Raw genomic sequence first — 11,875 nt, forward strand, 5'->3', positions numbered from 1 at the left:
AGTCGTGTCCGACTCTTTGCAACCCCATGGAATTCTCCAGGCCAGAATACTGGAGTGGGTAGCCTTTCCCTTTCCCAGAGTATCTTCCCAACCCAGGGATCAAACCCAGGTCTCCTGCATTGCAGGCAGACTCTCTACAAGGGAAGTACGTGACAATCCTAGACAGCATATTAAAAAGCAGAGATGTCACTTTGCTGACAAAGGTACGTATACTCAAAACTACAGTTTTTTCGTTAGTCATGTACAGTTATGAAAATTGGACCATACAGAAGGCTGAGCGCCAAAGAACTGATGCTTTTGAACTGTGGTGTTGAAGAAGACTCTTGAAAGTCTCTTGGACTGCAAAGAGATCAAACTAGTCAATCCCTAAAGGAAATCAACCCTGAATATTCATTGGAGGGACTCATGCTGAAGCTTTAATACTTTGGCCACCTGATGCGAAAAGTCAACTCATTGGAAAAGACCTCAACGCTGGGAAAGATTGAGGGCAGGAAGAGAGGGGGCGAGATGGCATCACCAACTCAATGCACATGAGTTTGAGCAAACTCCAAAAATAGGGAAGGATAGGGAAGTCTAGTGTGCTGCAGTCCATGGGGCCGCAGACATGACTTAGAGACTGAAAAACAGCAATGTAGTGAAATTTTACAAAAGGAAAAAATAAAGCCCTTTCTATCTGGCGTCCTGCCCCTGTTGTCTGCTGAAAGCCGGTCAGAATTCAGCGAGCAATGGACAAGTTGAAGATTTGTCCACTGGTGGGCACATATGTGCATTCTAACAAGAACTTCTGGACACTGTGCCTTACCCATGCATTTCAGAGTCTGGTAGAGAGAAGAAAGGGAAGAATGGGCTCCTTGGGGACCAAGAAACCTTGGATCCCAGAGACAAAGAAACAGGGAACCCAAAAGAAAACTCATAACCAAGTTTCTCAGGCAGCAGAAGAAATACAGATTGCAGAGAGATGGTGTATGTGAGCATGCCTGGACCAGAGAGGTGACTGGCATGCTCAAAGTCACACAGCAGATGATGACGCAGTGGGTCTAGCATTCAGGCCACCGAATCCCGATTCCTGAGTTCTTCCCCCACACTGGCAACCTGGACTTTCAAAATAACCTCCATGCAAATGCAAATTAGCACCACAGTAAGAAAACACTATTGGCAAAAAAAAAAATTTTCTTGATGAAAGCAAAGATTGACAAAGATGTTAGGGAGAGGATAATCTCATGTATACTCCAGGTGGGGAATAGATTGGTTCAGCCTTGTGAAGAGCAATTTGCCATATCTGTTAAATTATGAAATGTACACGCTCTTCGACCCAGCAGATATATAACTCTGTGTTATCTATTCCCAGGGAACATGTGCCCAAGCATGTGTGGTGTATAAATGTGTTGTCAAGGCGTTTTGTCAACATGAATAATTTCAGTTCAGTTCAGTTCAGTTCAGTCGCTCAGTCATGTCCGACTCTTTGTGACCCCATGAATCGCAGCATGCCAGTCCTTCCTGTCCATCACCAACTCCTGGAGTTCACTCAGACTCACGTCCATCAAGTCAGTGATGCCATCCAGCCATCTCATCCTCTGTCGTCCCCTTCTCCTCCTGCCCCCAATCCCTCCCAGCATCATAGTTTTTCCAATGAGTCAACTCTTCGCATGAGGTGGCCAAAGTACTGGAGTTTCAGCTTTAGCATCATTCCTTCCAAAGAAATCCCAGGGCTGATCTCCTTCAGAATGGACTGCTTGGATCTCCTTGCAGTCCAAGGGACTCTCAAGAGTCTTCTCCAACACTACAGTTCAAAAGCATCAATTCTTCGGCACTCAGCTTTCTTCACAGTCCAACTCTCATATCCATACATGACCACAGGAAAAACCATAGCCTTAACTAGACGGACCTTTGTTGGCAAAGTAATGTCTCTGCTTTTGAATATGCTATCTAGGTTGGTCATAACTTTTCTTCCAAGGAGTAAGCGTCTTTTAATTTCATGGCTGCAGTCACCATCTGCAGTGATTTTGGAGCCCAAGAAAATAAAGTCTAACACTGTTTCCACTGTTTCCCCATCTATTTGCCATGAAGTGATGGGACTGGATGCCATGATCTTCGTTTTCTGAATGTTGAGCTTTAAGCCAACTTTTTCACTCTCCACTTTCACTTTCATCAAGAGGCTTTTTAGTTCCTCTTCACTTTCTGCCAAAAGGGTGGTGTCATCTGCATATCTGAGGTTATTGATATTTCTCCCAGCAATCTTGATTCCAGCCCAGCATTTCTCATGTTGTACTCTGCATATAAGCTAAATAAGCAGGGTGACAATATACAACCTTGACGCACTCCTTTTCCAAAACACCCTAAATATCCAACAATTAGAGATCAGTTAAATAAAACATGGCACATCCAGACCATAAAATTCTTTGTTGTTGTTCATTGGCTAAGTCATGTCCGACTCTTTGGGACTCCACAGACTGCAGCATGACAGGCTTCCTTGTCCTTCGCTGTCTCCCAGAGTTTACTCAAACTCAAGTCCATTGAATCAGTAATACCATCCAACCGTCTCATCCTCTGCCGTCCCCTTCTCCTCCCGCCTTCAATCTTTTCCAGCATCAGGGTCTCTTCCAATGAGTCAGTTCTTTGTATCGGGTGGCCAAAGTATTAGAGCTTCAGCTTCAACATCAGTCCTTCCAATGAATATTCAGGGTTGATTTCCTTTAGAATTGACTGGTTGGATCTCCTTGCAGTCCAAGGGATTCTCAAGAGTCTTCTCCAGCACCACAATTCGAAAGCATCAATTCTTATGGTTCAACTCTCACATCCAAACATGACTACTGGAAAAACCATAACTTTGTTTATAGGTGCCTTTGTCAGCAAAGTGATGTCTCCATTTTTTAATATGCTGTCAAGGTTTGTCATAGCTTTTCTTCCAAGGATCAAGCGTCTTTTAATTTTATTGTTGCAGTTGCCATCCGCCTGAAATATGAAATACTTTCAACAGTGAGAAAAAAAGAAGGTCTCTATGTAACAATGTGCAAAGTTCTCAACAAAGTCTTGTTGAGAGAAAAATGCCAGAAGCAAGCAGAGTAGGACAATTTATGGAAAACAATATATATTAAAAACCATACACAGAGACACACAATATCATATTTCTATGGGTTCATAAAAAATCACACCCGAACTGTCCAGTTACTCTATGTGTGGAGGGGTGGGGAGGTGAGGAGAAAGGACAGAGGATTATGCATTAAAAGGAAAACGTATCATCTATTGCGGGTGTAATTAAAACTTCATTATTAAGAAGAGAAACAAGATAGAGGAAAAGGGAAGGAAAGGATTAAGTAATTAAGGAAGAGAGGGAGGGAGGAGGCCCCAGGAGGACGGAGCGCACAGTCTGTCGGCCAGGACAAGCAGACGGGAAAGGGGGCGGACGGAGGAAACCGCTGGAAGCAGAGGCTCGGGCTGAGACCCGCAAATCGGGGCCGCAGGTGTCGGCCTGGCAGGCCGCCTGCACTTTCCCGGAAGGAGCAGGCAGGCCGCCGGGTCTCGGCAGGCGCAGCGTTGGGCGTGGGCAGACGCAGCGTTGGCCCTTACACGCCCCCGGAGCCCAGCACACCTGGGAACCGCAGCCGGGAAAGAGCGTTACCGGCAGGTTTGGAAGGAGCCAGGCTGTTCTTACAGGAAAAGGGAGGGGGTTCTGGGAAGAGAGCGGTCCTGCCCGTTCTCCCCCACTCCCTCTGTGCCCCCCGCAGCCGCCCGGGCGGTCCAATGAGGCAGCCCCACACTTGCAGTCCAAGGGACTGGACTGGACTCCCTTGGACAGCAAGGAGATCCAACCAGTCATCCTAAAGGAAATCGGTCCTGAATATTCATTGGCAGGACTGATGCTGAAGCTGAAACTCCAATACTTTGGCCACCTGATGCGAAGAACTAACTCCTTGGAAAAGACCTTGATGATGGGAAAGATTGAAGGCAGGGGAGGAGAAGGGGACAACAGAGGATGAGATGGTTGGATGGTATCATTGATACAGTGGACTTGAGTTTAAGTAAGCTCTGGGAGTTGATGATGGACACGGAGGCCTGGCGTGGTGCAGTACAGGGGGTTGCAAAGAGTCAGACACGACTGAGCGACTGAACTGAACTGACACTTAGAGTCTTCTCTCCTCAGGCCCCTGCGGGATCCCACCCATCTCACCCTGCTGCAGAGGAGGTTGAGGTCAGAAGGGATGAAGGAGGGGCCTTACCTAAGTTTAATGGTTGATCCAAGATCCTTAGCCATGGGCTCCTTCCAGGTTGCCATAACCCCCTGTGTTCAATTCCCAACTTCACCTCTTTCTAACTGTGTACCCTTAGGAACCCTGCTGCTGCTGCTAAGTCGAATTCACCTACCATAAAATTCACCCTTTTAAAGTGTACAGTATTTAATATATTCACAAAGTCCTTGCACATCACCACTAATTCCAGAACATTTTCATTACCTGGGAAAGAAACGCCTGGACCCACCACGAAAGTCACTCCTGTATTCTCCTGCCCTCCCCCAGCCCCTGGCAATCACTAATATACTTAATGTCTCTATAGATTTGCCTATTTGGGACATTTCGTATAAATGGAATATACAAGTAGAAACAACACGTGGCCTTTGTGTCTGGCTTCTTTTGCTTAGCATAATGTTTGCAAAGTTCACCCTTGTAGTTTGTATCAATATGCAATTCCTTTTTATTACTGGATAGTATTCTGCTGTATGGATATAGCACATTTTGTTTATACTTCCACCAGTTGTTGGAAAGTTGGGCTGCTTCCACTTTTTGGTGACTACAGATAAATGCTGTTCTGAACATTCGTATGCAGTGTTTGAGTGGAAACGTTTTCAGTTCTCTTGGCTGTATACCCCAGAGTGAAATTGCCGAGTCATATCATCGCTCTATACATAATGTTTTGAGGAACCACCAGAATGTGTTCCACAGCAGCTGAACCTTACTACACACGCATTAGCTCAGATTCTTAACCTTTCTGAACCTCAGTTTCTCACTGGCAAAGCATCAGTATTGATACTTACCTTATAGACTGGCTGTAAGAAGTAGATTTGATAAAGTAGCGAAGGCAGTTGATACATAGTAGGTGATCAATAAGTGGAATTATCATACTCAGAAAACCTGTAAGATTCTGAGCCTGTTCCTTTTGTTTCTCTTCAAAGATGAGCATCAGCTCCACATTATCCCCATTTGTTTATCTACTTCTTGAATTTCCCTCCAATTAATTTTATTGTAGAGCAAAATTCCTGCTGACTGTTCCCTCCCTCCTCTCTCTCTCTCTCTCTCTCTCTCACCATTTTAAAAGGACTGTGTGTGTCCTAAGTCACTTCAGTCGTGTCCGACTCTTGTGACCCCATGGACTGCAGCCCACCAGGCTCCTCTGTCCATGGGATTCTCCAGGCAAGAATACTGGAGTGGGTTGTCATGCCATCCTCCATAAAGAGGATTAAGCTAAGCTAAATGGAAAGGAAAAAATTCTCCCACCCTGCAACCTGTATGTTAGAGCTGGAATCCATTACTACGGTGGTTCTCAAAGTGTGGAATCCAGACTGGCAGCACCTGGGAACTTGTTAAAATGCAAATCCTCAGGCCCCACCCCAGAAACACAGAATCAGGGACTCTGGGAATGAGCCCCAGCAATCTGTGGTTTAACAAACCCTCAGGGTGATTCTATTGCACACTAATGTTCCCAAATTACAGATGAGAAAACTGAGACCCAGAGAAAGGATGTAACTTGTGTAAGCCCATGGACTGATTAAAACTGGAACCTTTGGAATCATGTGGTCCTGGCTGAAGATTGCAGCTTCCCCATTTCCAACTGTGGGACCTTGGGCCTGCCTCTCCCTACTTCAGTATCTGTCTTAGTCAGTTCAGGCTGCTATAACAGAATACCACAGATTGGATGACTTAAACAACATTTATTTCTCACAGTTCTGGAGGCTGGGAAGTTCCAAGTGAAAGTCGCTCAGTCATGTCCAATTCTTTGCAACCCCATGGACTACACAGTCCATGGAATTCTCCAGGCCAGAATACTGGAGTGAGTAGCCATTCCCTTCTCCAGCGGATCTTCCTGACCCAGGAATCGGACTGGGTCTCCTGTGTTGCAGGCAGATTCTTTACCAGCTGAGCTACCAGAGGTTAGTTCAAGATGTCAGCCAATTTGTCAGCCAATTCTGTTCCTGCTGAGAGTGCTCTTCACAGTCTGCTGACAGCAGAAGTCTTCTCCTCTTACCCCCACATGGCCAAGAGGAAAATGATCTCTCTTGTGTCTCTTCTTCTTAGGGTGCTAATCCCATTCATGAGGGCTCCATCCTCATGAACTTATTACCTCCTAAAGGCCCCATCTCACAACTGCATCACTTTGGGGGTCAGGATTTAAACATATGAATTTGGGGTACAATCATCTATTACATGGGAACAGTGTACACCTGCTCCCAAGATGGCCACGATTCTGTGTTAAAGGCAGAACGGGGGCTGGAACTCAGGCCCTCAGATTTCCAGACTGATGCTTTTACCCCTAGAAAACTAGCTGTCACCCCAACACCATCCAATAAGAAGGTTCCAGAGATAACATTTGAAAAGTTGACATGGAAAGGAGGGCTTTGTTTTATTTTGAGAGGCCCCAAAAGGAAGAGCCAGAGGACGAGTGAAAAATTACAAGGTGGTAGATCAATTTAAGAGAAAATTTCCTACATGGAACTGTTCAGAAACAGAATTGGCAGCCCCAAAGGATTCATCACTGGAGAATTCCAAGCCACATCTGAATGCCTACATTTCCAGGGTAGGAAGTTGCTGTGGATGATCTCTGAGGTCTCCTCACATGTAACCCTCTGTACTGGATATGCGCTATCTCCTCCACATCCATTCTTTGGGGAAATGCCCATTCACCACCTCCACGTGGTTGGACGGGCTGTCAATCAGGGTGTTCCATTCATGCCTCACACCCCACGGGAGGGCACACTACCCAGACTAGTCAATTAGACTGCCCCACGAGCCCCATTCCCAACCACCACCCCATTCCTATTGTTTTGTAGCTGTGTGCCGAAGAATTGATGCTTTTGAACTGTGGTTGGAGAAGACTCTTGAGAGTCCCTTGGACTGTAAGGAGATCCAACCAGTCCATGCTAAAGGAGATCAGTCCTGAGTGTTCATTGGAAGGACTGATGTTGAAGTTGAAACTCCAATACTTTGGCCACCTGACGTGAAGAGTTGACTCATTTGAAAAGACCCTGATGCTGGGAAAGATTGAGGGCAGGAGAAGGGGATGACAGAGGATGAGATTGTTGGATGGCATCACTGACTCAATGGACATGAGTTTGAGCAAGCTCCAGGAGTTGGTGATGGACAGGGAAGCCTGGCGTGCTGCAGTCCATGGGATTGCAGAGTCGGACATGATTGAGTGACTGAACTGATCCTGACCACACTGGTTGGCTCAGGGAATAGCACCTGACCCAAGCCAATCCAATCAGAATCTTTTTCTGCCAGAGCCTTCTCAAAGCCACATCCATTCTTGAATTTCCCAATCTGGTGAGCCTGCAGAATTCCCTTTTGGCTTAAGATAGTTTGGGGTTTCTGTTCCTACCATTGAAAAAATTTTAAGTAATACTACCATTAAAAGACGCTTATTCCTTGGAAGGAAAGTTATGACCAACCTAGATAGCATATTCAAAAGCAGAGACATTACTTTGCCAACAAAGTTCCATCTAGTCAAGGCTATGGTTTTTCTAGTAGTCATGTATGGATGTGAGAGTTGGACTGTGAAGAAAGCTGAGTGCCGAAGAATTGATGCTTTTGAACTGAGGTGTTGGAGAAGACTCTTGAGAGTCCCTTGGACTGCAAGGGAATCCAACCAGTCCATTCTAAAGGAGATCAGTCCTGGGTGTTCTTTGGAAGGAATGATGCTAAAGCTGAAACTCCAGTACTTTGGCCACCTGATGCAAAGAGTTGACTCATTGGAAAAGACTCTGATGCTGGGAGGGATTGGGGGCAGGAGGAGAAGGGGACAACAGAGGATAAGATGGCTGGATGGCATCACTGACTTGATGGACGTGAGTTTGAGTGAACTCTGGGAATTGGTGATGGACAGGGAGGCCTGGCGTGCTGCGATTCATGGGGTCACAAAGAGTCGGACATGACTGAGTGACTGAACTGAACTGAACTGAATACTACCATATAAAAAAATGGACTTTCTGTCCTTGTTTTGAGGCCTGCCTGGAATTGCATTAAAAAAGCAAGAGCAACAAAAACAACAGACAAAACAACAATAGTTTCAAACATTTAATATCTTTAGTCTCTTTGAAAATGCCAAAAGATATTCCAGTCCCAACACAGAACAAAAAGTTTTAAAATCTATTTTCTCCATCTCTCTCATCTCATAGTCACCACGACTGGCTCCTAAATTTGCTTCTTTCTTCTCCAAACACCTAAGCCCAGTTGGCTCTTAGCTTTTTCCTCCTCATCAGCATTTTCCAATGTCCACAGATCCTGATCCAACCTTGCTGGATCCTGGAAGCAGGAAGGAAAGAAGAAAGGTGTAACTCCTTGTACAGTAATGTGGATTTATGCAAATCAGCGTCAGAGTCAATAGAAGAGGTGTGATTATAAAATCCCATCTATGGAGCAAGGCATGACTGTGAAATCATACTTTCAGAAGAGATACTGAGGTCTTTCAATTATGAGTCATATGCCAAGTACAGCTTAATGAACATTTATAGAGTAACTATCATGTGCCAGCTAAGAGCCAGGAGTGGGGCTGAATTGTCTCAGGCATCTGGAAATGTGTTGCCTGAACTCCAGACATTAAAAGTCTGTTTGTGAACAAACTTATGGTTGCTGAGTGGGGAAAAATGGGGGGAAGGGATAGTTAGGAAGTTTGAGATAGACATGAACACACTGCTCTATTTAAAATGGATGACTAGCAAGGACCTACTGTATAGAACAGGGAACTCCACTCAATGTTATCTGGCAGCCTGGGATGGAAGGGGAATTTGGGGGGAAATGGATACACGTATATGCATGGCTGAGTCCATTTGCTGTCCACCTGAAATGATCACAACATTGTTATAAGCTATACTCCAATATAAGATAAAAAGTTAAGAAAAAATAAAGCCTGTTACTCATCATTGAATACCTACTATGTGCTAAGCTGTGAGGATATATCCAGGCAGAGAAATATTAAAGGTAGAAAAATGATTTCTATGAAATGGTGATTAGTACTGCCAAAGGAAACACGTTTGAGGACAGAACAAATCAAAGTCAGGGGTTAAGGAAAGTTCCCTGAGAAAGTGACTCATAAGCTGAGACAGGAAGCAAGAATAGGAACTGGCTAAAAGAAGACTAGAAGACTCTAGGGGAGATAAGCTGGGGAAGGGAATCCTGGGCACAGTATTTGAAAGATGAGAGAGAGTGAGAATGAGAGTGAGAGCGAGAGGAGGAAGGAGAGAGAGAGACAGAGAGAGGCTCCAGGAGGACTCTCTGTGTGGGTGGAGAACAGAGAACCTGAGGGAGGTTCAAAAGATCAGTGGAAGCTCCCGCTGTAAAAGCGTTTGACTGCCACGTAAGGGATCATGAGTCTGGAGCAGAGACTTCAACACGATCCCTATGGGCCACTTAGGTCTTGAAATATGGTTTGTTCAAACCATGGAGAAGCTCAGTTCTTGTTCTTCCACCCACCCTGTGTTGTGTAGAAGCTGGCTACCACAGACTCAGGAGAGCCCACAGTGTGCATTTCTTCCCAACTTTGTATTCAGCGACGTCAAACTGAAATTGACCATGATGGAGGTATTTATACCACAGAAACTGGCAAGTGCTACCAAGCAGGGCTTTCCCCTGTCCCAAGAGACCCAGTCCTTAAACATTTACCAGCACCTCTGCTTTCACCAAAGAGGAAGCTGGTATCCCAGCACTGGTAAGTTTAGTGCTAATGATCTTTGCAAATCAGGAAGTGACCAAGATCAGGGCATTTTATTTTCGTCTGCCCTTAACCACCAGGAGGCTGAGTAGAAGAAGTTTTAAACCCACAGGTCAGACTGAGATCCAAATGCCAGCCCCATCACTAATCCGCTGTGTGACCTTGGGCAAGCAGTGCAAGCTCTCAGTTTCATCAGTTAAGAGAGATATTGACACCCACCTCATGGGATTGCTGTGTGTACTAAAGACTATAATACATGTAGACTGAAGTGCCTCCTGCATAATAAGGACTCCAATATAGTAATGCTATTGAATGCTGTTTTAGGTAAAGAGATCTCGATAGAGACACACTCAGTTTACTCCAGAATGGACTTATAATCAATGTTTGAGATACTGGAAAGACACGGAAGCAGCTCCCTGAGGACCTACATAGAGGCTAGGTCGTGGTAACTAGCTGAGATTTTCTCTTTCATCTTTCTTTTTTCTCAAGATGAGGTCTTTTAACATTTTGAGAGATGCAACTTACCCGACCTCTGTGGTCACAAAATGTCCTTTCGAACAGTTGCAGCAAGGCATTCAGACACACAACTTCCTAATTTGAAATTATGGGGTGGGGAGAAAGAGAACAAGGGAAAGCAAGCATGTGGCAGGTTTTGTCAAAAATAACAGGTGCCAGATTCAGATGAGCCACACATGTGGAACAGGTGGCAAAGGAAGACACTTCTGTGCCCTCTGCTAAACTGCTTCCAGTTCAGTGGGGTTCTGGGTCTGAAAGAACTGCAGTTGGTCAGATGAAGCCACAGTTCCAGGGACAATTCAAAGATACTTAAGTATGCTCCCAGATGAGACTGCTTCTATCTTGCTCACCTTTGAGGTCTGGACATGGCTTCTGTGAACCCATGTTAAGAAGTACTGATTGAATTCAATGCATGATGCAAATCCCAGAAGTCTCCTGAAATGTCTGAACATCTGCACCCAGGGACAAATACAGGGCAACCAAGTCCCCAGAAGATGCATTCTCTCTCCCAAGAACTGCTGGAACACAATCAAATGAGCCCCAGAATTCTCTGTGCAACGTCATTGGTTCTAGTTCATGGGCTTGGTCACAACTGATCAACAGTTACCAGGCCCCTTACTGAGACCCAGAGAATGAACAAAGCAGTTACCCAGAAGCAGTATAGCCATGGAGTCAGACAGGCCTGGGACTGAATCCGGAGTTCAGCACCTGTGTGAGCTCTCGGGGTTCTCAGAATGGCAGATTCCTCATCTGTAAAGAGGAAACAAAACCTCCTTTATTTATGGAAGAACAGAAAACAACAGAGTTCATAAAGGAGAGGTATGGTTTTTCTTTAGAATACAAGTGACTTTTCTTGTTGGAAAAGCAATATATATTAATTAGAAATTTGTTTTGGATTAATTTAATTACTTAACTTTAGAAGTTAGACATAAACAGAAAGAAGAAAACTTAAAAAAAAAAATCCTCACCATTGAGAGATAACAAAGGCTAACATATTGGTGCTCAGTACAGTTCAGTTCAGTTGCTCAGTCCTGTCCAACTTTTTGTGACCCCATGGACTGCAGCACACCAGGCTTCCCTGTCCTTCACCATCTCCCAGAGCTTGGTCAAACTCATGTCCATTGAGTCAGTGATGCCATCCAACCATCTCATCCTCTGTCATCCCCTTCTCCTGCCTTCAATCTTTCCCAGCATCAGGGTCTTTTCCAACGAGGTGGCCAAAGTACTGGAGTTTCAGTTTTAGCATCATTCCTTCCAAAGAACACCCAGGACTGACCTCCTTTAGAATAGACTGGTTGGATCTCCTTGCAGTCCAAGGGACTCTCAAGAGTCTTCTCCAATACCACAGTTCAAAAGCATCAATTCTTCGGTGCTCAGCTTTCTTTATAGTCCAACTCTCACATCTATACATGACTACTGGAACATATTGGTGTTATACCCTTCC

Source organism: Bubalus kerabau, chromosome 3, assembly GCF_029407905.1.
Source record: "Bubalus kerabau isolate K-KA32 ecotype Philippines breed swamp buffalo chromosome 3, PCC_UOA_SB_1v2, whole genome shotgun sequence".
NCBI lineage: Eukaryota > Metazoa > Chordata > Mammalia > Artiodactyla > Bovidae > Bubalus > Bubalus kerabau.